Raw genomic sequence first — 26,237 nt, 5'->3', positions numbered from 1 at the left:
CCTTGGTTGAGGATCAGCTAATGGAATGCCCCAAAACAATGACTTAAAGATCAAAGAGGCAGCAGGTTAATGGAAGCCCCTTTGTTGAGATCTGGCCATTCCAACCAAGTGTTGATGACTGAGCCTCCCACATCACAGCCTCCGTTGCTGTCTTTTTCTGACTATTTTCCAATGTTTTTCTCCACTCTCTCCACAATCTTGAGAACCCCGGTATCTTTCCAGTAAAGACTTAAACTTACTGTCTGTTCCTTGCAATCTAAAGGATTCCTGTCCTCCTTGCACCTAGCCTTTCCACTGGTTCATTATTTTTTTCTGGAGGTCTATTCTTGTTAACACAGGATTAATTATTGGAAAGATGGAAAACTTTCATTGAAAAAGTGAAAACGAAGAGTGAAAAATGCTAGGACAATAAAACTCCATGTTACAAGACTACATCATTGTCAGCTTCTATTAATTGGAAGGAAGGACATATAATTAGAAATAATTGATGGAAAGCCACTTAAGTGGCTAATATATGAGGGGCAACATTCATGAAGTAATATTTGTAAAAGATCCTGTGTTCACACCACCATAATGAGGACTACAGTGTTCTCTAACTACTCTAGGTGACATACCCATTCTGAAAAAAATTATGACATTCAGCATAATCAACCATCTTTCTTTCACAATAGGTGTTGAATATTAGTATTAGACAATCATTAGAGGGAATAATGTAGCCAGTCTGCCTCTGCTTTCTCTCCCATTTGCAGCCCACCTAGAAGATGCGATGAGATACAGAAATAAAATTCAATGGGGATAAAGCTTAGCCAATAAATATTTGTCATGCTATTTAGTCTTATTCCTTTACATTAAAGTGTTTGGGGCTATTGAGCCAAAAGAGTGCTGTGATGCCGAGGACGTAGTTTCAGGAAATCAGGAGACACTGCCCAGAGATGCTCAGCATTAGAAAGAGCAGTGCTTATTGCAGGACCAGGCTCATAGAAGAAACTCAGTAAATGTGTAGATGGACGGAGAGAAACGAGAGAGAATGACAGAATGAAGAAAAAAAAAAAACAAAAAAAACAATGTATGCAAGGTGGACTTTTGAACATCACAGATTAAGGAGATTTGCTTCTTCCTCATTCTCTGATGAGTTTCAGGGCCTGCTAGATTCTAGCATAAAATGCTAACAAAGAAGTTGAACAGGTTAAATAAGATATATGTGAAATTATTGCACAACTTAAAAGTGTTGTGTAAGATAGACTTACATGTCAAATTTTTGGAAACCTAGGAGAGCCCACTGCAAGGTTCATGGGTCTAATATCCAAATAGGACATTGTCATTGTTTTACCACCAATTTCATAGTCTTTCATACATTGAGATAACAGAATAGGAAGTCATGTCACTGTGGTTGTCATAAGGAATGACAGAGCATATGCATCCTATGACTCAAATGCTAATATAAAGTTATTCTGATGAACTGGGTATAGTTCAACAGACCAAATGGATAGCTTGTGGGGAGCCAGGAAATTCTGTTAACTTCCATTAAAGTTGTTTTTTTCATGTCCATTTTTTCTTCCTTCCTTTTCCTTTCTCCTTTTTTTGTTTTCTTTTTTCTTCCTTCCATTCCTCTCTCCTTTCTTTGTCCTTCCTTCTTTTCTTTTTTCTTTTCTTTCCTTTTCTTTTCCTTTCTTTTCTTTCTTTTCTTTTCTTTTTTTCTTTTTTCTTTTTTCTTTTCTTCTTTCTTTCTTTCTTTCTTTCTTTCTTTCTTTCTTTCTTTCTTTCTTTTCTTTCTTCTTTCTTCTTTCTTCTCCTTCCCTTCCTTTCATTTCCCTTCCCTCTCTCCCCTTTCTTCCTGTCTCCTCCCTTCCCCTCCCATTCTCTTCCCCTTTCCTCTCCTCCCCTTCCCTTCTCTCTCCCTCATCTTTATCTCCTTTTCTTTCTTCCTTTCTTTTTTCTTTATAGTTACCAGAAACCAGTCTTTATAGAAGTCTTTTAAAAATATTCCATGATTGAAATTATTTACCAATGATGACCTCATACACACTTTACCTTAGGATAAGAAGTCATCATATCTGTAGGTCCAGCACCATGCAACATGAAATTTTGAGAGACAAGGCAAATAAGATCATAAATCAAGTTGAGTGAAAAGATAAGTATGAGAAAAGATACAGAAATACTATTTCTCCTTTCCATTCATTCACTAACAAATATGTCTTGTACACAAAGGCTGTGAGTTGGCTATAGAGACATATAGGCCCCAAGATACAATTATGCCAAATACGGGATATTTTACTGATTCTTTTTTTTTAACTTATTGAGGTATTATTGACATACAGTATATTAGTGTCAGGTCCATAACATAATGATTCAACATCTCTACACATTGCAAAATGGTTACCACAATAAAAATAGTTACCATGTGTCACCATAGAGTTATTACAATATTATTGACTATATTTCCTGTGCTGTGCCTTACATTCCCATTGTTCTTCTTAATCTCCTTCACGCACTTCCCCCATATATATCATATATATCACACCTTCTTTATTTGTTTATCAGTGGACACTTGGGTTGTTTCTGTATCTTGGCTGTTATAAATAGTGTTGCAATGAACATAGAGGTACCTATATCTTTTGAATCAGTGCTTTTGTATTTTTCAGATAGGTACCCAGTAGTGGAATTACTGGATCAGAAAGTAGCTCTATTTAAATTTCTTGAGAAAACACCATATAGTTTCCGTAGTGTGCATAGAATATACCAATTTATATCCCCAAAAAGGGCACACAGTGTTCCCTTTTCTCCACATTCTTGCCAACACTTATTTCTTACCTTTTTGATAAGAGCCACTGTGACAGGTGTAAGGTGATATGGTATACATTTCCTGATGATGAGTAGTGTTGAGCCTCTTTTCATGTGTCTGTTACCCATTTGTATGTATTCTTTGGAAAAATGTCTAGTCTGACCCTCTGTCCATTTTTTAATCAGATTGTTTTTTTATTGTTATTGAGTTGTAGGAGTTATTTAAGTTTTAGATATTAACCCCTATTGGATATATTATGTTTATTTTTTAAATAATTTTATTTATTTGTTCATGAGAGACACAGAGAGAGAGAGACAGAGACACAGGCAGAGGGAGAACCAGGCTCCCTGCCAGGAGCCTGATGCAGGATTAGATCCCAGAACCCTGGGTTCATGACCTGAGCCCAAAGCAGATGCTCAACCACTGAGCCATCCAGGTGTCCCTGGGTATATGATTTACAAATATCTTCTTCCATTTAGTAGATTGCCTTTTCATTTTGTTGACAATTTCCTTCACAGTACAGAAGTACAGTTTCATGTGATCCCATTTGTTTAAGTTTTGTATTTAGTGTAAGATATTTATCCAGTTTCATTCTTTTGCATGTAGCTGTCCAGGTTTTCCAACATCCCTGATTGAAGAGACTATCCCTTTTCTAATGTGTATTGCCTCCTTTGTCATCAATTGGATGACAATATATGCTGTTATTTCTGTTCTATTGATCTATGTATCTGTTTTTATGCCAGTGCCACACTGTTTTGTTACTATAGCTTTATAATATACTTTGAAATCAGGATCATGATATTTCTGGCTTTTTTTTTCCCTTCTCAAGATTACTATGGCTGTTTGGGGTCTTTGGTGGTCCCATACTAATTTTAGTTATTTATCCTACTTCGGTGAAAAATGTCATTGGAATTTTGATGGGGATTGCATTGAATCTGTAGATTGCTTTGGGTAGTATGGATATTTTAACAGTATTAACTCTTCTAACTCAGCATGGGCTATCTTTCTATTTATTTGTGTCGTCTTCATTTTCATTAGTGTCTTATAGTTTCTAGCACACAGGTCTTTTCCTTCCTTTGTTAAATTTATTCTAAGGTCTTTTATTCTTTGTGATACAATTGTACATAGAATTATTTTCTTGATTTCTCTTTCTGATAGTTCATTAATGTATACAAGTGCAACGGATTTTGTATATTTCAGCTTTTCACCTTTGAGTATGATGTTAGCTGTGGATTTGTCATAAATGACCGTTATTATGTTTATGTTTCCTCTATACCCACTTTGTTGAGAGTTTTTTTCTCTTTTATCATAAGTGTATATTGAATTTTTCAAATGCTTTTTCTGCATCTATTTAGATGATCATATATTTTTACATTTCATTTTGTTAATGTGTTTTATCAGTATGATTAATTTGCAGATGTTGAATCGTCCTTGCATTCCACCTAATAATTATGTATAATCTTCTTTATGTATTATTGAAATCACTTACTAATATTTTGGTGAGGATTTTTACATCTATGTTTATCAGGAATATTGGAGGTAACTTTCTTCCTTTGTGGTATTCTTCTGTGGTTTTCATATCAGGCTAGTGCTGGCCTCATAATGGCAGTCTGGAAGCTTTCTTTTCTCTTCAGTTTTTTGGACAAGTTTGAGAAGGATAGATATTAAATCTTCTTTGAATGTTTGGTAGTACTAATTAGGGAAGCTTTATGGTCCTGTACTTCTTTTTGCTGAGAGGTTTTGGATACTGATTCAATGTCCTTACTTGTAATCAGTTTATTCAGATTGCATATTTCTTCATGATTCAGTCTTAGAAGGTTGTAAATTCCTAAGAATTTATTCATTTTTTTCTAGGGTGTCTATTTGTTGGCATCTGATTGCTCATAGTAGTCTCTTACAATCCTTTGTATTTCTGTGGTATCAGTTGTAACTTCTGTTTTATTTCAATTTATTTATTTGAGCACTCTCTTTTTGTCTTGGTGAATTTAGCTACAGGTTTGTTGATTTTGCTTATCTTTTCTAATAACCAGTTCTTAGTTTCATTGATCTTTTCCATTGTCTTTTTATTTTTTTTAAAGAATTTATTTATTCATGAGAGGCCGAGAGAGAGAGAGAGAGAGAGAGAGAGAGAGAAGCAGAGACGCAGGCAGAGGGAGAACCAGGCTCCATGCAGGGAGCCTGATGCAGGACTTGCTCCTGGGACTCCGGGATCATGCCCTGAGCTGAAGGCAGATGCTCAACAGCTGAACCAGCCAGTTTTTTTTTTTTAATCTATTTAGCCATTCTATGTCTTTTGATTGAAGAATTTATTCCATTTCCATTTAAATCAATTATTGATAAGTATGTATTTATTACCACTTTGTTGTTTGTTTTCTGGGCTGTTTTCTTATAGTTCTTCTCTGATCATTTCTTCTTCTCTTTCTCTTTTCTCTTATAGTTTGATGACTTTCTTTAGTATTATATTTAGATTCCTTTCTCATTTTCTTTTGTGTATTTACTATAAGTATTTGCTTTGGTTAAATTTTTTATTGTATGTATATAGCACTCTATTTTAATTTGATAGCAATTCCATTTACCTTTCAAAACACTACACTTTCATTACCCCCCATGTTTTATGTTTTGGATGCTTTTTTTTTTTTTACATATATATATATATATATATATATTTTTTTTTTGTATCCCTTAACTAATTATTGTAGTCTTAGCTAATACTATTACTTTTGTCTTTTAATCATCTTAGTAGCTTTAAAAGTGATTATCTACTTTTACTATATATTTGTTTTTTTCAATGACATTTTTACTTTTCTATGTTTTCTTATTAATTTGTGCCATTTCTTATATTTTTTGTAAGGCCAGTTTAGTAGTGATAAACTCCTTTAGCTTTTACTTGTCTGGAAAAATCTTTATCTCTCATTCGAATCTGAATAATAATTTAGCTGTGTAGTGTATTCTCAGACATTTTTCTTTCAACACTTTGAATATGCCATGCCATTTTATTCTGGTTTGCAAAATTTCTGTGCATAAATCTGCTAATAGTCATGGGGTTTCTATTGTATGTAATAAGTTGTTTTTCTCTTGCTACTTTTAAGATTCTTTATCTTTAACTTCTAACACTTTAATTATAATGTGTCTAGGTGTGGCTCTCTTTAGGTTCATCTTATGTCAAAATCTCTGGGCTTTCTGGACCTGGATATCTGTTTCCATCTCTAGGTTAAAGAAGCTTTCAGCCATTATTTCTTCAAATAATTTTTTTGCTCCTTTATCTGTCTCTTCTCCCTCTGGAAGCCCTATAATGTGAATGTCATTCCACTTGATGTTGCCCTAGAGGTCCTTTAAGTTATCTTCATTTTAATCATTTATTCATTTATTTACTTATTAATGTAATTTTTGTTGTTTTAATCTTCATTTAAAAAATGCTTTCTCCATTTTTGTTGCTGTATCTGGGTGACTTCTATTAGTTCATCTACCAGTTTGCTGATTTATTAATCTACTTCATTCAGTCAGCCATTGAACTCCTCTTATTTGACGCCCTCCTCATGCATTTTTTTCACTCCAGTTATTGTATTCTTCAGCTCTGTCACTACTTTTTGACACTTTCTTAGATTTTGTATTTCTTTACTGATGTTTTTGATGTCTTCATTCATTCTTCAGAGTTCAGTAAGCATCCTTATGATATTACTTGGAATTTCTTATCAGGTAGAGTACTTATCTCCATATCATTAAGGTCTTTTTCTGAGGTTTTGCCTTATGTTTTCTTTTGGAACATAATTGTTTCCTCATTTTGTTGACTCTGTTTTTTTCTTTTTGTGTGTGTGTGTGTGTGTGTGTGTGTGTGTGTGTTAGGATTTCATTTATTTATTCATGGGATACATAAAGATAGAGGTAGAGACACAGGCAAAGGGAGAAGCAGGCTCCCTGTAGGGAGCCCAATGTGGGACTCGATCCCATGACCTCAGGATCACGTCCTGAGCCAACGGCAGACGCTCAACTGCAGAGCCACTCAGGTGTCCCTGTTTTGATTTTATGTTTCAGGTGAAACAGCTCTCTCTCTCATTCTTGGAAGAGTGACTTTGTTTAGATCATGATCCTTCTTGTTCAACCTTGCCCTAGCTTTGGTTACTCTCAAATCTTTGTGACTTTCTAAACTGCCAAATTTATTCTTGATATGTCTAGAGTGTGTCAAGATCTGTCTCTGATACAAGGGAAGGAATCTCATTTACCACATAGTTTCAGATAGATTGTAAGACAGACCCTGAAGCAGCAACTTCTAAAGTATGTAAATATGTCCAGTACTGTGGAATTTCAATCATAATCCCTGTTAGTTCCTAGACCAAAAGGTCTGGAAGTGTCCCAGAACAACAGTTTCAGAATTTGGGGCTGAGAGAAGTGTATAAGCTCTTTTCTAGAAGTCTTGTTGACCTGCAGTGAGGCCAAGATGGTGTCTCCTTACTTACATTTCCAGGGAATACCTCCTTAGCATCTAGATATGTGGGAAACTTGAAACCTATCCCTCAGGTTGAAGCTGCATGCTAGGTATGTAGGCCTTTTTTAGAGGAAAACTGGGTAGCATTTCAGTCTGTTCTCTGTGCAATGCCCTCAGGATAGTGGCCTGTCAAGAACTATCTTTTCAGTATTATAGTCCTGTGTAGTTCTGAATTCCAACCCTCTTGGCCAGTAGGTCCAGGTAAGTAAGTGATGTTTCCTACATGGATTTTGTGTACCACTGGCTTTAGCAAGGTTTCTTGAAAGTGATGGGGGTGAAGCATGTTCTCCAAGTTCAGAAAGGAAATGGGAATATGTCCTGGCTGCAGCTGCCTATGGGCTTCAGCAATGCAGCAGGATAGTATCTTATCTGTGCCTGGGCAGCAGCTTTAGTCTAAGAACAGGAACATGACATGACTGCTTGAACTCACTAGGCAGGGGGACAAAGGAGTATTGTAACTGCCTGTGCTTACAGACATTAGTTAAGGATTGAGAGAACTCTATGACTCTTCCTGCTCACCTACCCTAGCCAGGGAGCAGAGGTGTGCTCCAACTGCCCATGTTGTCCAGCCTCAGCAAAGTGCCATGAATGCTTATTCCCACTTATCACAGGAAGTTTATGGGGCTACCATGTGAAAGCTTGCTTGCTGGTGCTAGCAGGTTATATGGAGAGTGCAGTAATAACATTTGCCAGCACCTTCATCTTTAGGGAACATCTCAACTGTCCCCTGCCCCTCCAGTCAATGTCCACAGGTCAGTAAATGAATCTCCCTCCATATAGTCTAACTGCTTTTCAAAGTGTTTTTTTCTAGTGGGTCTCAAGGCAAGTAAGACCCTGTATGAGCCCTCCAAGAGGGAAATCTCAGTTTCCTACAGCACTTTGGGATCCTTGATGTCCACTCCATCGTTTTCCAAGCCAGATATACTAGGGTCTCATATCTCCAGTGTAGATTCCAGGGTTGAGGATACCTGATGTGGGCACCAGGCTCTTAATTCTCTTGGAGAAGTGCTTGTCTGTTGAGAATCCCCCCCGCCCATTGTGTGCTGCCAACCACCAGAGTGTTGTTGTTTTGTTTTGTTTTTGTTTGTTTGGCGGGGGGCGGTTGGCCAGACTGTGTCTCTCTGCCTCTTTCCTATCTCAGAGCAGTCATTTTATCTTTTATTGTAGAGGGCATTTTGTCTAGTTGTCAGATCCTTTTTTCAGAGGGAAATAATCCATATGTAGCTGTCGATTTAGTGTGTCCATGAGAGGAGGTGAATTCCAATTTTTTTCCACCATCTTGGACTCCCTCATTGTACTGATTCTGTTCCTAGCATTCTCTAATGTATTCTTCCTAATTTATAAGCAACTTCCAACAGGAACTTGCATTTCGAGATAAATCTCCCTAGCTCTCAAGGACTTTAATTATAATATGGAAAGAGTAAACCTAAAGTGCTGAGAAACCATAGCTTGGGTTATATAAATGCTCCCAATAAACCCAGAACTACATTGAGTCAACTTCAGCTCTGTCACTGAAGACAATGTTACAAGAGTGATAACCATCCTGATATCTAAATACCCCCTTCCTTACCGCTCATTCACTGAGGTCAGCTCATTGTCTTCTCTAAATTATAGCATACTGAGTAATAGTGCAGTTCTGCCATAAGAAATTAGTCTTTATTTCTACAGTGAACCAACTTTTCCATTTGGTTTGGTTTGAATACGGAAAGGGAAAGCAGCTGTTAAAATAAGTTGCCTGTGTAAGAGTTCATTATGAACATTGTACCCCAACAAAATAAATATGCCATATTTTCTGAATAATACATGTATATAACATGTTAATTTTTTATAACATACCCTTATCAAGAAATAAATCTTATTATGGCACAAAAAAGTTATTGCATTTATTAAAATGGGTGAATCAATTTAAGCTTTCTTATGGTTTGTCAAATTTGTAAAATATTATATTTCTCTTCAGATAGAGTTACATACTGTGTAGCTCAAAGATAATCCCTATGGTCTTGGCATATGTTACTTAATTGTCTCAGAAGGAAATGCCATAAATAGCATGCTGTCATCCCCCACAGGCATTGGCTCATCTGTCACAGTGGGGGCTCCAGACAGGGTGAGGTGCTCTAAGACATTTCTTAGTCTATGTAAATCATAGCCATTACTTCTTACCACTTCCCAATTGGTCAATTATGTATAAACATGTGTTAATAAAAATTTGCCTCTGTGCCTCTAAGGTACACACCCATAAAGCTATGTGAGTATGATAAAGTATAAATGGCATACATTATTATCTGATTCAACCTACCTCATAAATTATGATCCAAAGTGCTTTCATAGAAACAAAACTCCAGAAAAGCCTTTAAAGCTAAATGCTTGGGATAAAAAAAAAGCAAAATGGAAAACAATAATTTTTTCAAGTCCTTGTAACTCAGTGAAGAAAATGCTAAGTTTTTTCTTTGCAAAGGAAGAAAACTAAAAAATATGTTAAATATTATAAATGCTTTTTATAAACATTTGAAGCCTTAATTGTTTTAAGAAATGGGACCATAAAAATAAAACCCACTATGGTGGTAATAATTATAGTGGGTGTAATTGGTAAAAAATCTAACTCTAAATACATGGGTTTTAGAAATTGTTATTTTTGAAATATATTTTATGGTTTTGAAAAATATTTATATATCAATTGTCATAAAGATGAGCTATATACACATTTTGATTGGGCTACTCCTAATCAAACATAGTGAGGGCACCTGGGTGGCTCAGTGGTTGAGTGCCTGCCTTTGGCTCAGCTCATGATCCCAGGGTCCTGGGATCAAGTCCCACATCAGGCTCCCTACAGGAAGCTTGCTTCTCCTTCTGCTTATGTCTCTGCCTTTCTCTCTCTGTGTTTCTCATGAATAAATAAATGAAATCTTAAAAAAAAAAAACCCATAATGAATAATCTGATGTAAATTTTATGAGAAAAAAATAATAACCGTGTTGTAATGGGAGGTATAATTGGTTTAGAACCATAAGCCTGAATTTAAGTCCTCATTTTGTCTGTGTGAGGGCTGTATGACTATGGGCACATTATTGAACTTTTATAAATATCAGTAACTTTAGCAAAAAAAAGGTTGATGATGTCAGTCCAACTCACAGAGTTAATATGAAAGATAAACAAGATTAATAAATGAAAATAGTTTATAAATGTTTGTCATTATTATTAGTGTGTTAATAGAGATTCCCATTTTTATTTATTGATTTGTTTATTTTTTAAGATTTATTATTTATTTTAGAGAGTATGTGTGCATATGTGGAGAGAGGCAGAAGGAGAGAGAGAATTCCAAACAGACTCCCACTGAGCATGGAGCTGGATGCAGAGCTTGATCTCATGACCCTGAGATCATGACCTAAGCTGAAACTAAGTGGGACGCTTAGTGGACTGAGCCACCCAGGTGCCCCAGGAATTCCTATTTTATAAAAAAATACTGAAAAATATATATTTAAGACTAATTATTATAACTTTATACTAACCTTTTTGTAAAGTAATAAGAGTAAATTACTAGTGTTCCTTAATCGATTCAACAGAAAAGGGAATAGCAAATTATTCTTGAACTGAATTAAAATAAAATGGTAGCAATTGATTGCTTGTTATTTCACTAGGAATTGTATCTGCCCTCTGTAAACATGTAATTCAGAATACGAGCTTATAAACATGTTACTATACACACCATAAAAATGTCAAAATTCATCTATTTATCATTTAATTAGTGCTTCTTTTCATCTAAGCTATTACATATCTGAAATTCCTTAATTCACTGACAACATTTCTTTAGCTTTAAAGTAGGGTGGATCCCAGCCACGTGTACAGATTTGTCAACTCACAATAACATAGGTCAATACTAACAGTATATCAGGACACACTCCCACATAATTGCAGAATTTAGTGGGACTTAATACCCGCCAGAATAATTATGTGAGCGCTGGAATAATGTTATATCAGAACCCAAAAAGAGTTATTTTGAGTTTTGGCAGTGATAGAATTTTAGAATTCTGCTTTAGTTTAACGGACATGGGCTAAGTGTGTTATAATACTGCTTAATATTTTTGAAGATTCATATCCTATCCACTTATATATGATTTATGAGAATCAGTTCCTAAAAGATGCCATAGGCAATCTAGAAACACAGATGTATGAAACAATTATTTAAGGATCTCCAGAATATCTTTGAAATTTCAAGATCAAATGATAGATTGAGATTATATTTATTATATCTATTATTAAACTAAACTAAATTGACTCTAAATGAACTATAGCCTGACCAGTAGATCTTTTTATTTTTATCAGCCAAATTGTCAACTATTACTTATAAACTTTGAATAAAATGAACCATTCAGGAGAAAATATTATAATAATGAATTATGGATAATGGATTCACAATAAAGAAGTGTGACTAATTAATACTTTTCCTATCACTACAGCATCATACGGTTTGGATTTACTATAATAACCGAGGACATAGCACTTTTTAATGAGAATTTTTTGAAAACTTACTCATACTTACATTTATATAAGCTTTAACCTACTTGCAACATAATCCATAAGCAGATCTGAAGAAGAATGTGCGTCATTATGGAATAAAATTAATAAATGCATTATAGATAAATCATTATGCTCTCTGGTCACTTTAACTTTTTTTGTCACTTTAACTTTTATATCTAAACAATTAATTTTAAAAATTAATATTAAATTATTATTAGATAATATATATATTATGTGAAATAGGGATTTTTATTTGAGAACTGTGCCACTACCTTCCTCCCTATCTCCCTTTTTTCCTTCTACTTTCCTTCTTCATTACTACCTTTCTTCCCTCATTTCTTTCCTCCTGTACATATTTATATTCATTCAGTACACATTTGTTAGATGACTCCCATACAAGAGCCATGTGCTAAATTCAGGGAATACAAAAATGAAAAAAAAAATGAGTTCTACATAACACACATGTTACCTTTCCTACTTTGTAACAGATTAGTTAATTTAAATTGAAATGCTTTACCAGGAGGAGATATTAATACTTTTCCATAGCAGGCTCCAGTGTTAAAGTTTATATACACAATTATAGAATAGCTAATATAAGAAGATGCTGCAGTGAAAACACACAGGATGGGTCTCCATCTCCATTACAAAGTATTAGGGCAGCATACGATGTATACATAACTAAGCAAGTGTGGAAATCTGGGAAAGGAAAGTTATGTAGATATATGTAGCCGTGGACTTCTATTTTTGACAGTATGGCAAACAAAAAACTCCAGGATTACCTCCTTTTGTGTAATTACTATATCTAAATAAATTTTACTTTTTGAATGTATTGATGGGTTTGTAATAAAAAGGGAACGTCCCTAGGACATCCCATAAAAATGGATTCAACTGGGTGTCTGAAATATCTAGAAGCAAGAAACAGAGTCGCCCTGAGGGAACATGCAGATACAATGCAGGGATCTGTCATCAGAAATACCATCTCTTGGGCCAGTTGAAAGATCTTACTGAAGAAGACTAAAATGGCTACAGATAAAAGTCAAGCAAATATGAACTTATAGTCAGAGATCACCAGACACATGAGCTAAAGTTAATAAAAGCAAGGGGAAAAAAGCAGATATTGATTCTTCCACAAGAATCACAAGGGAATATATAAAGTATTTAAAAAAATATACTGGCAGTAAAGGCAGTAGGAAATTTTCAGGATTGATTAGGCAAACTAAACTTAAAAAGTATATACATATAACACACTTATATAAATAATCTCCAAAATGCGTTGATGATAATAAACAGCAAATTAGGTAGACTGAAAGGAAAATTAAAGAAATGAAAAATATATCTGGAGAATTTACAACAGAATATGGAAACCATGGTAAAAAATTGAAATTTATGAAAGAGGGTAAATGTCACCTTTTTTTTTTTTTTTCAGTTATTTGTACAATTGAATTTGAGTTCGAGAAGGAGAAAATGGGATTCAGGAGAGACAATATTTGAAGAAGTAACATCTGAGAAGTTTTAAGATATAATTAATTTTAAAAATACATATGAATCTACAGATTTCAGAAATACAACTCATTTTAAACTGGATTAAAAAAAAGAAATTCTGGCTAAGGATTTTGTAAGTGATATTGTAGGTTACCAAAAAAAATTTTTTAAAGCAATCAGATTAGAACAGAAGATCACCTAGATTAAAAAACATTTTTATTAAAATAGACTTCTCAATATCAATAAGGGAGAGGTAAAACTATATTCAAATGCTACTACAACTACTTCTACTCCTGATTGTATAGCTAGAAAATGCATCTTTTAAATTACAAATTGATATGAAAAAATATACAGATAAAATAAAGATAGAGAGGTTATGTTAAGAAGTTGCACTAAAGGAGCTTTTAAAGAATTTATTCAAGAAAAATGAAAATAATCTTGGGAGAATGATACCATATGCAAGAAGAGAGAATAAGTTGGTAAGCAAATATATAATTAGAAACAAAAATATCTTCATTAATGATAATAAAAAATAATGTCTAACATGGTATTAACATATTTTAAGAGACAAAACTGGGCAGAAACAGCATGTGAGTTGAAATAAGGGTATTCTGAGTTTTAACAGCATTATGCCATTAAGAAATGAGAGTGAGAAATTGCTTATCATTAGACTTGGGTAGATTGAAAATACATGGTCAAATTTCAAGGGTAACCACCATAAGAATAAAATGATAGGGTTTGCTATTCCCAAATCAGTAGGAAGAAAGTAGTAAGGGAAAAAAGATACACAAGGAAATAGCAAATAAAAAATTAAGAAGTAATAGATTATAAGGGAAGATAGAACTGTTGGATTAAAAGAATAATATTAGAAACAAATTCAAATATAACAATAATTTCAATAAACAGAAATGTATTGAATTTGTCACTTATAAGACAGTGGTTTCCACATTATAATTTACTTAAAATCCAGATGTGTGCTATTTAGAATATATAAAGAGCTGAGAGCAAACTTATTTAAAACATAACATAAATATAATTTTTAAAAAATCAGTGGGCACCTAGGTGGCTAAGTAAGTTAAGCATCTGTCTTCCACTCAGCTCATGATCCCAGGGTCCTGAGATGGAACCCACATTGGGCTCCCCACTCAGCCCTCTGCCTGCTCCTCCCTCTGCCTGCTACTCCCCCTACTTGTGCTCTCTTTCTGTCAAATAAATAAAATCTTAAATTAAAAAAATTAAAAACTCCACACCATGAGGTAGTCATATTAATAACAAAGTGGTCTTTAGAAAAACATTGTTATGGATAGAGAGAGTCACAATGTAATGATAAAAAAAATCACAGAAAACACAAATGAACTTTAAACTTGAATATTATTATTTTATGGAATAAAATATATAAATCAAATGATTTAATTATAGGGATAAATTTTAAATTTTCAATCATAGTTTGGGGGTTCAAGGGACCTTTTTCAATCATTGATAAGTTAGACAGAAAAAAATGAATAAAGCTATAGAAAATATTTGAACAACATATTTAATAAAGTGAATTGAAAGAACATAAGCACACTATATATGTATATGAGTGTATAAATATGCACATATATGTTAATAGTCTATATTTTTTCAATTTAATTTATTAAATATATTGTTTAAACATATTTCACATTTAAGCTTTAGGATATGTTCTACCTACTTACCTACTTATAATTAATAATGAAGAAATGGGAAGTGAAATGAAAACCTAATAGTCCTGTATTATTAGACATTAAAATAATTTGTATTATTTAATTGTTGCACAACAGTTAAAGATCATACATTCTTCTCAAAATGTGTAGCATATCTATATAAACTGGTAATTTAGTACACATCAATAATGAAGAAAATGACAAACAGAAAACAAATTGCAGAAGTATTATTTAAGTATTGCTAAAAGTAACAAAAATATAAAATAAAATATCTCTATGCATTTGTTAATGTAAATAAATGTTCAAAAATAAGTTCATAAAAGAAATATAAAATATTTTGATACAAAGATACAAAGTCAAAAAACAACAATAATTTTTGTATACTAAGGAACAATTGGAAAATGAAGCAAACCCATTTACAATAGCATCATAAGTTTATAAGAATATATTGTATGTTTAACATAAATGTTTAGTAACATTATATAATTGCTATTATATTACAATTTGAGAAATTGAGCAAAAGAGATCTTAAATAAAAATTTATAGAACTAAATACGTGTATTAGAAGATAAATAAGGCTGAAATTTAAATGAAATAGTGTCCTATTTGAGCAGTGAGGAAAATAAAAACAAATTTAAATGATTTAAAACAATTTAAAAAAATAGAAATCTATGGAAAAAAAAGCAAAATAAAGATAGCATTAGAAAATAAAAAAGTTAAGTATTTCTACTTAAGAAACAGAAGTAATGTGAAAAACCTTGGGTGAAAACCCTGGGTCCAAATGGTTTTACAGCAAATTCTCTACAGTTTCAATGAACAGATAATGTTAAGTATATGAAGCAAACTGCAAGTTAGAACACTTCACAGTTATTCGCATTAAGCCAGTATAATCTTGATTCCAAATCTAGACAATGATAGACAATGGTATGAATACAATGTACAGGCCAATCTTGCTGTGAATACAGAACAAAAGTCTTCACAAGCAGAAGTCAAATCCTATGATGTAAAAAGTTATTATCAATCTGAACAAGTTGAAGTTATTTCAGATTTAAGGTTGGATAAAATTAGAAAATTTGTAATGTCAATCTACCACATAAAAAGATTCAAGGAGCAGAAATGTGTGATAATCATCATATGATAAATTTAAAAGAAGAGAAAAATGTATTTGACAATAACAACTATTTGTTATTAAATCTCTTAACAAGTAATCCATTAAAGGTATCCATGAAAAAAACACAGCCAATACTATTCTCAATGAAAATATATGAAGTGTTTCCTCGAAAATATGACAGAAGAAATAAAGATGTCACTATCACTACTTTCAATTGTGTGCTAAATACGCTAGCCAGCACAGAAAAAAAAAATTTGAAAAAATGAAGTAAATGCAGGCAAGTAATTAGGATAAGAAGAAACACAGTAAATGCTATGATTGTTCACATATCCAACCCAGGAATTACAGTCTTATTACAGTAATAAGAGTGTCTAGATATCCTTAAGATAAGCCTATAAAAATCTATGGAAGTTCTATTCAACAGCAACAAACAACGAATAAAATTTGAAAATAAGTACCATATTTAATTGTAACAAAGACCAATGAGTGGAGTCTTAGGAATAAATCTAAGGAAATCCACACTAAACTTTTGTGGAGAGTTTTATAAACATATTGGAAAGCACTAACAAGAACAATAAATGGAGATACAAATCAAGTAAATGAACAGAAGACTTCACAGCAGTCAAGAATTCAATTTTTGCCAAACTGATACTTATTTACATATAGAGAACTAATTATAAATAAGTGTTAGAGATTCATTTAAAAACTTAAATGGAAAATATAGATAACTTTTTCTGTTATTTGGGGATAGAGAAAAATTTCTTAAATATACATGTAAAACCATAAAAGGAAAGATTAGTAAGCTTGACCTCCTTACGTTTAAAAGTTTCTGTTCAACCAAAGTCATCAAGAATAAGGTAAAAACAGGAATACCTGGTGGCTCAGTCAGTTGAGCGTCCCTTAAGCATCAGATTCTTGATTTCAGCTCAGGTCATGATATCATGGGTTGTGGAATCAAACCCAGGTCGAGCTCTGAGCTCCATAAGGAGTCAGCTTGGAGATTCTTTACTTCTGCCCCTCCTTCCACTCTGTATTTTTCTCTCTCTCATAAATGAATAACTCTTAAAAAAAAAGAAATGCTTGTGAAAACACAAGCATAAAAATGGTAATCATATTTGTAACAATATAACTAATTTATATTTGAAATATAAAAGAACTACAAGTCAAAAAATTAAAAGGACAACCACTCAATCTTAAAATGGTAAAAGATATAAACAGATATTTCATAGAGGACACACAAATGTCCAATAAACATAGGATAAGATGCACAAGCTCAGTAGTGTTAAGGCAGTTGTCAATTATAATCATAAACAAAATTGGTTGGAAAATTAAGAAATCTAAGAATATTAAATGTGACTTATTAGGCTATACCTCCAGGATTTGACAAATAAGGAATATTCTATACGTAAATGTCATATAATGAATAAAATGCAAACTATAATCAGACAAATGAAGATTATCAGTGCCAGACTACATGTATTTTTCCTAAAGAAACTGTTTGGGAAAATGATGTTTAACATTGACAAAAAGAAGAAAGTCAGGAGAGATGTCAAAGTTTAGATAATTGTCACATTAGACAATTTAAGTTTGGGTTGATGTCATAATATATTGGAAAGTATAGAGGAAAAGGCTTTGGAGACTCAAGTCTGGCATTTGATAGAATTATAGTTCTGATTCATTTAATTTTACACAAGAGTTATCTTAATTGAGTTGCTATAGGTCCCATTTTCCTGCAGGATAGTCGCAGATGCATGACGTCCTGTCTGGATACCATCTTCTTTGCTTTCAAAAATGTCCCTTTGGGGGGGGGGGAAGTATCCCTTTTGGGTGAAAATTTATATTGCCACCCTATATAAGTTAACTCTCTTTCAGTCTTACCCGGCCATATTTTTATAAGGGCTTAGAGATCCTGAAAACTGATATATGAGATCCTCAAATGATTTGACACAATACTTAGAATTAATCGGAAAAAAGCCAGATAATTTAAAAATGAAATGCCCCAAGGATAGTCACAATAGATAGTCACCATGTTACTAATGGTGCAGTATGTGACTTGTTCCGCTTGGGTAATGATCTGCAATAACTTCTGTAATTGACTGTTTGCAAATAGAGACTGGAAAATTCTACGCTCTTCATCAAGAGAGAAAGCCTAGGTTTAGTTCTAGTGTTGAAATAGATGAATATTTCAGATCAAGATCACGTGCGACAAGTTTCATTTGAAAGAAACATGGCTATAATAATATGCTATTCTAACATGTCATGGAACTTTGCTAAATTCTCCACCTCCATTAACTATAGATTATTGTGTTGTAATGTATGATCCCATATTTGCTGGTATGCACTATAAAGACTTTTATATTAAGCGGTCCCATTGATTAACATGGACAGGAGGAGAAGGAGGTATTCTGACTGGATAGATTCCATCTTTTGAAGCCTTGAGTATTTGGCCCAATTTTCAATGTCAAGTGTAGACTATAATTTATCCAGACTTGGCTTTTGTTCTTTCCCACCCCCAACCTTAAAAACTACAGGGTAATATAGGCATTTGAATTTATTAGCATTCATCAAAGAGTATTTTTGGCAGCATTGTATCACAAAGGCTGACATTGGCATATATAAAACAATACATGTGCAAGCCTGCAAAGAAAGGAAATTTGAAGAGAATGTCCATTATATAACTTAAGCTGTTTTTTCTGGATCAAATAAAATTATAGAGGCGCCATGCATAGTGCTGTTGCTGAAGGCCATCATAAACCCTGGTTTTCATGGGGTTATATGGTCTTTTCACCATGAAAAAAATTCTTTCTGTATTTAAGTTGCCAAAGCACCAAGGCAGCCTGGGAAAAGGGAGACTTTTTTTTTTCCCAATTAAAACAGAGTATCTACAAAATAAGTCCTTTAAAGATGAACAAAACTAAAATTTAGATGCCTTGATGACTATTTGGAGACAATGATTTTTTTTCTTTTTCCAGTAAAGATATATGATTATTGTTGTCTCTAGTTAATGTACCTTAAAACTGAGGAGATCTATCTATCTGATATAATAATTTATTTTTCAATCATCTTTTTAAAATTAATAAGCAAATTTCCAGGGCATGACAACGGATTGGTGAGCACTGTGTCACTTGTCCATTGCTTAAGATTCAAAACCCAAGTTTATTTTTATGTGAGGAGGAAAACTAATCCCAAAAATCATAGAACTTGCTCACCTCATTATATATTTGAAGCTTTTAAAGAAATAACAATCCAGGGAAATTGAAAGTTTGAGTCTCATCTGGACCGATGTTCTATAGAGAACATCTGCATATTCAGAAATATCTAAATATTTTACCCAACCTTTCCATTGGAAAGGCGGATTTTTAACTAGAAAGGGGTTTTATTTCTCCTGTAATTGTGAATCAGACAACATATACATGCCATCAAAACAAAATGAGCATAATGAATTAAATAGCTAGTTGCCCCAGCTCTGATAAACTTCTCAGGCTCTGTTGTGCTATTGCCAATTGCAAAACAGATTGCAGGTCTTTCTTGAACCTGTTATTAAATCGATGTTATGTCCTTTCACATCAGAGGACACATGATGACAGTTTGTACCATTTTTGGTGATGCTGACTTTAATCATTTTGCTCAGGTAATCCACAAGATTTCTCCATTCACTGTTTTTTTTGTTTTGTTTTGTTTTGTTTTGTTTTGTGTGTGTGTGTTAGTAAGTAATCTATGGGGTGATGAAATGAGACTATCGGAGTGGCCTATTTTTCAACTGTCTTTCAGCAACAATTTCAGCATACATAGATAGTTTTCACTTTATGTAATCATCCTTATATTTGTGGCAATGTGATGGCTTTCTATCTTTTATTTCTTCTACATATATTAGTAGAAAGTGATCTGTTAGGAAAAGCTCCCCACTTCATGTCACCCAATTTAATAATTAAATTTAATTATTAATTGACAATTGTTTTTAGTATAGTAAACATTCATGGATCCTTTGCTTAAGCTGTTTTATAATCCATTTGTGTCAATATTTATTTTAGGGAAAGTTGTCTCTAATTTGGCCAATGTAATAGGGTCACTTCTTGATGGTTCATATATGTTCTTTAACATTACAAGCTGGTTTTTGAACACTTCTTCAGTTTCTCACATGAAATAAATAACTAAGTTTAAAAAATGATACCAGGTTAGATCTTTGACTAAGAAAGAAAACAGGAAAACCCAGCTTTAAAGGCCATTAGGACAATTGGGAAAATCTGAATATTGACTAAGATAGATAGATAGATAGATAGATAGATAGATAGATAGATATAGATACATAGCATATACCAGTGTCTATTAATGTTAATTTTTCTTACTGTGAAAATGTCACTGTGTTCATATAGAATAATACTATTGTTCTTTGGAGACATGCTTAAATATTGAGGAATAAAATATCACCGTGTTTTTCAGTAATTCTCAAATGTTTCAGCAAATGTTATAAAATGTTAACAGTTGGTGAGCCTAGGTAAAGACTACTTTCTGGAGTTGGAAATATTTCTAAATTAAAGTTGGGGCAAAAAATATGAAATTGTATTTAGATAATCCTGAATGGTTATGGATAAAAGCATGAATTTACCAAGCAAAAGAAAAATGGTGGGTAGCTTTAAAATCTTTTCACTAATGAGGACAAATGAGGACTTCAAGTTAGGAAACTCAGCTGCTTACTTTAGTTGGTAAAGGTTCAGGTCTAACACAGTTAAAATTGAAACTGCTCAAAAGCATGAGCTTGAGCAAAAATAAAAATGGCTGCGCTAATGCTCCAGCAAACTTACTGGATTTTAAGGTAACCTCTCTTCTGCAAACCTCCCCTCTCCCCTTGTTAGCCTTTTGTTTCAGGAACCAGGTACCACCCTGAAAACATGACAGATGAGGCTGGCAGCATACAGAACTCCATTTGAAACCAGTTAGATCATGTATTTTCCTGTAAAATCCCCCAGGCCCTTCCTCTGGGGGGCTTGTGGTTTTTTGAAGACCATAGTTTGCTGTAGCCTCCTTTGCCCGGCCAAGCAATAGAGCTATTGTTCCTCTTTATCCCAAAGTCAAATATTTGGCTTTGAAGCACAAAAGTTGGTTTTTGACAAAATCACATGCCTAGGACCAAAAAATAAGCTGTAACCAGATGGAAAAAGGAAAAGCATGATTAATTGAATTCTTAGGCAAAAAATCTATTTAAAAATCCTATTATTGTATTTATAAACATGTTGATATTAATCCCTTTCATTATATTTTATGTATCTTTTCCTAACATATTCACTGTATATGTGAAAGGTAATTGAACTTCTATAATGAAGATCTGGATGATTCAGCTAAATACGTACATTATAAAAGAGACTAAGATATTTTGTGTATTATCAGATGTCTGTCTCATGACAACATTAGAAATGAAGGGCATGAATGTTCTTTTGATAAAGATTTGGGGTAGCAGGTGCCAGTCAATTAAGGTCTTACTCAGTAATGTCAGCCATGTTATCAAGGACTATTTAGCAACTGAAAAGACTGTTGAACGTAAAAAAATTAACCCAAATTTGCTGTTTTTAAAAAGATAAATTCATATAATTTTCAAGTCATCTGTGGTGTTCTTCTAGAAGGAAGGATTCAATTTCTTTTTAATGTACAGTAGACACTGTTTATCTAGGTGACTAAGCTGCCTCCATCTGGTCAAAGGCAAGTAACATAGCATATTCATTTAACAGGAAGAGCAAGTGCTATAAGATGCATTAAATTGTTTGGAAATATGTGAGGTGGAAAAAAGGAATTTATGAGCCCTTATTATTATAATGATCACCACTATTGAAAGTAGTCGGGAAAAAAGTTGTTTTTGGTATTCTAAGTCTTTCATTTCAGAAGCATCGATTAAATTAAATTTATTTAAATGAATCATTGTAAAGGTTGACTTTTTTAATTACAAAGATTTATAATTAAGGAGGTAAAGACAACAGGTTAGCAGTGCATATTGGATGTGCTGGAAATCAGAATGCATATGGAAATGAAAAAATCCGACTAAACTGTGCATGCCAATAAGTGGCATACTATTAGCACTTGTAAAGCTCCGCCTTTGTAAATCCAACTAAACTATATTTAGACTTCTAAACAAGGAAATCTTTTCTGAGGGCATTGCTGTTTTGGTTGTTTTGTTTTACTTTTTTTTTTCTCTTTTTTAGTGGATGATTCTTTTTAAAAAGCAAAATCATGTTGTTAACTAATTTTTAAATTGTTTACAAATACTTAAATATTTTACATATGTATGTTTTTACGTGATAGTTAGACATCATTTCTAAATATATGATATAGTAAATAATGAGTGGCAGGAAAGAACATGTTCAAAGAAATAATTAATATAAAATTAATATTTCTACTTCCAGTGCAAATAGTTTGCTAACTGCAGCATAAAAATGGGACAGACACCTGAGCATTTGGTTTTTAGATCATCCCGTTACTTAGGATGTACATACAGCCTGGATACCATGGGGGTGTGAGTTATGCAAAATGTATGAACTCTCTCTTACTGGTGAATATTTTATACACACATACACATGTGTTTTGGTTTGGCACAATTCTTGCAGAACATTCCTGTTATTACTCAATTATATGTTTCTTAAGATATAGAAAAATATAAGAAAATGATAATATAGTAATAATGTACTTTGTAACACAATAAAAAGACCCAGCGATTTATTATTTTTTTCAAATAAATTAGAGAAGAAAAAGGACTAAAATATTTATGTAATTTAAGTCTGAAATTGTCTCTCTTTAAAGTTCAGTAAAATTAGGTGGTGATTTAAATAAAAATAATTAATTATTATCTCCTCCTTTATGGCATTTTGCCATATAGGATGATATAGGTATATATATGATACATATAGATATTATATGCATTTATTGAATTCAGTAAAATTAGGTGGTGATTTAAATAAAAATAATTAATTATTATCTCCTCCTTTATGGCATTTTGCCATATAGGATGATATATAGGTATATATATGATACATATAGATATTATATGCATTTATGATTTATAATAAATCACATACATTAGAGTGATAAATAATAATTTTAGAATTTGACCCAATTTAATAATCACATTGGATTTAATAGTTTTCATGTGTCGTAACATTCAGTAGATAATACGATAATATCTTAGGCTAACATTTCACAAGTATATGAAAAGAAATATAGATACGTCAGAATATTTAATCTATATCTAGAACCAAAGTGAAAGTCATAACTCAGGAGAGGCTTAAAGGTCTTAAAGGAAGGCTCTGCTGTTCTTAGAGATGAGAAGGGCATTATGCGTTGTCTTCTGCTGTTGGTTTCTCAATTCTTGATTTCCGATTGGCAAAGGTTAGTAGGAAATGAAATGTTACTTCTTTACCATCGTACCAATTTTCCAGTGTTTACTAATCTTTAGGAGGTGTCATGGTACTGAATCAGAATATTTAGGTTTTGTGAAAAGTGACTAAGGGATTAAAACAACTATTGATAATATATGGGTATTCCTTCTCGCAGGAAGTTGAAAGATGGGGTGGTGGCTTTTGGTGTTGGGACCTATGTATTTCAGAGTATTTACTAGTGATGAAGAGGACAACATAAACAGAGAGACGGTGAAATATTCTGACAACACTAAACTATTTTGGTTAGTTAAAAACTAATGAGGTTTGGGAGATGCTCCAGATGGCTCTAATCATACTGGAGAATTGGGCAGCCCAGTGGCAGATGAAATTCGTTTTTGATAAATGTACAGGAAGGAATATTGAAAAATTATAATCTAAACTCTCCACGTATACCATGAGATTTTGAACTCGTAAATTCTCTGAGGAGCAAGACATTTATTGCTACCATTGCTGGTTCAATGAAGGTGTCCCCCAGCGCACATCATTTTGGAAACAGCTGAGTAGATGCACGATGTGTTTAGAAAAAGGTTTGAAAATGCAAATAATAGGGAAAGCTGTTTTGAGACAGATAAAGAATGTTTTACCCATTGCAGCAGGATGGATTTCTTCTGGGTAACAAGTGAGAAGTGACAGAAACTGGAAAGTCACAGAAGCTGGTGGAAAGAGTGACTTACTCCTGAAGTAAGATTGAAAGACAGGCTGACAACTGGAGAACACATTTACATATGCCCAAACCTGTTAGTACTATACAGCTTTTCAATTTCGAGCAAGGTTTGAACCATGGAGAATTTGATCTCATTAACGGGGCAGCAACTGTGGGGCCCCGACAATTAATACATGAGTTTGAAGACTTGGCACTTGAAAGTTAAAAATTCAAGGCTTAGCTCAATTTGGTACTTGTTTGTAGGTGATAAATCCAGACGCTGTGTAGTCACAGCCTCTTTGTAATGTTTATTCTCTAAGAAAAGAAAAGAGTAATTATATTAGCATATCAAAGACTGTGCTTCCAGTTCACCACTGCTTGAGAAAGTAATAGGTAGATCGAGTGAGGAAGGTATGAGATGCAGACACGGAGATTGCCTTAAACTAGGGATAGGCGATAACAAATCGCTCACAGTGCATTTTTGAGTTTGTTCCAAATGAGTAATCACAAAACTCCAATGGTTTGTGTCTCCAATGGTTTCTGACTCACACCTGTTAAAGAAAAAAAAAAAAAAAAAAAAAAAAAAAAAAGACAGGCCCCAAATAGAGTCCCTTGTGCTAAGCTCCTCATCTGTAAACCAAGACTTCCTATCTAACCTAACTGTAGTTTCAGCGTCTCCCCAGAGTGTGTCCTTTAACTAGTCTTTCTGGAATTACCTGGCCAGCACTGGTGAAGTAATCCATCTGATAGATCCCTGCTGTCCCCCAAAGAAAGATGAGATCATTCTCCCTTTCCTTGTCCCACCCCTTTTTACCTATAAAAGTCAGTCTCCCAGCGCCTTTCTGCTTGCTAGATGGGATGCTGCCTAATTCATGAATCACTGAATAAAGCTAATTTAATCGTTAAATTTGCTCAGTTGAATTTTGTTTTTCGACTACCCAACTACAATGGGGAGAAACATTTTTGAAGTTAAAGGTTCATTGGTAAATTTGACAGCTTTTTTTTTTTTTAACTTAATGAAACCATTTACTTTGTTTAGTAAAGGAAATGTGAAAATACGTATTATTTTTTCAAGGGACTGCAACAAAGCGTTTTGATCTGTTAAAGAAGAGGGAAAAGTACCAGGATAAATATTTTGTAAATACAATTTAAGAATTCATGAGAAACTAGCCAGAAAGCCATGCTTTGCATGACATAGAAATAAAGTTAGTCCTAAGAAAAATAAATCAGCAGGTATTTAAAATTATTCTACACATTTCATGACCACTGAATATGATTAAATAAGCTGAACTTAAATATGACAAATAGACCTAATAGCAATTAAATGTTACATAATTATATGTTTATATACAATATATATTAGTATAAAAAACAATATATATTAGTATGCATATCTCTTTATTATAATTGTATATCACTGCACTCTAGTGTATATACTATATCACTGTATGTGTGTCACTGGATTTTATTCATAATTAGAATTTGCTCTAAGTCTTCTGTTCTTTTGATACACGATTCCTACACGAAGTATCCAAAAAGTCTTCTTTTTTGCTTTCCACTGGAGCAACACTGGAAATATAATATCTTGGTGGTGAAATAGTTTTCTTTTGGGAAGAAACTTTATTTGGGAAGCAGAATTCAAGAGGCATCCTCCCTAACATCGTTATGTACCAGATGTGCACAAATCTATGTAAGGTTCTCCATATTTTTGAATAATTTTGTCAGTGAAACGCAACCTGAACATTTGATTACAGACATGCTAAACCACTCTTTGGATTATTTTAGGTATTTGCATAAGACTTTAGGGAAGCTGCTTAAGAATTCATTTGGATCTGCAGTAGAACAAAACTACCTATATATGGGTTTAGAGATCTGCGAATGTTTTCAAGACACTGGTGTGTTGAAAACTGGTCGGGGAGGCCAAGTGAACCTGCTAGTTGCTAAAACAGTAGCAATGAGAAATGAATGAAACAGTAAAGAGGCAAGGGGCTGTTCAATAACACTTCATATCCTAAGCATGTCCCTCTGAATGCCACATGTTCTCTCAAGATGTTGAACATACGGCTTCTATGAGGATGCCCCAGTCATCAAGAGCTTAGTGAAGGAAGGCACCTGCA

General features: G+C 33.3%; 1 long non-coding RNA gene across 9 annotated transcripts in view; it reads left to right on the top strand.

The window, feature by feature from the left end:
- LOC140611969 (uncharacterized) overlaps positions 1 to 26,237 on the top strand; it is a 317,125-nt gene that overhangs the window by 148,508 nt on the left and 142,380 nt on the right. Inside the window, exon 6 of one of the 9 annotated variants that reach the window (XR_012013316.1) lies at positions 13,205 to 14,458. The exons of 7 other annotated variants lie outside the window; for them this stretch is intronic. This is a non-coding gene — a long non-coding RNA (uncharacterized lncRNA). Of the gene's footprint in view, positions 1 to 13,204; positions 14,459 to 26,237 lie in introns of those variants that run through there. One more of the 9 variants, XR_012013317.1, reaches the window with a different exon arrangement.

The sequence above is a fragment of the Canis lupus genome, chromosome 20 (genome assembly GCF_048164855.1).
Source record: "Canis lupus baileyi chromosome 20, mCanLup2.hap1, whole genome shotgun sequence".
NCBI lineage: Eukaryota > Metazoa > Chordata > Mammalia > Carnivora > Canidae > Canis > Canis lupus.
This window is presented reverse-complemented; position numbering and strand designations above follow the sequence as displayed.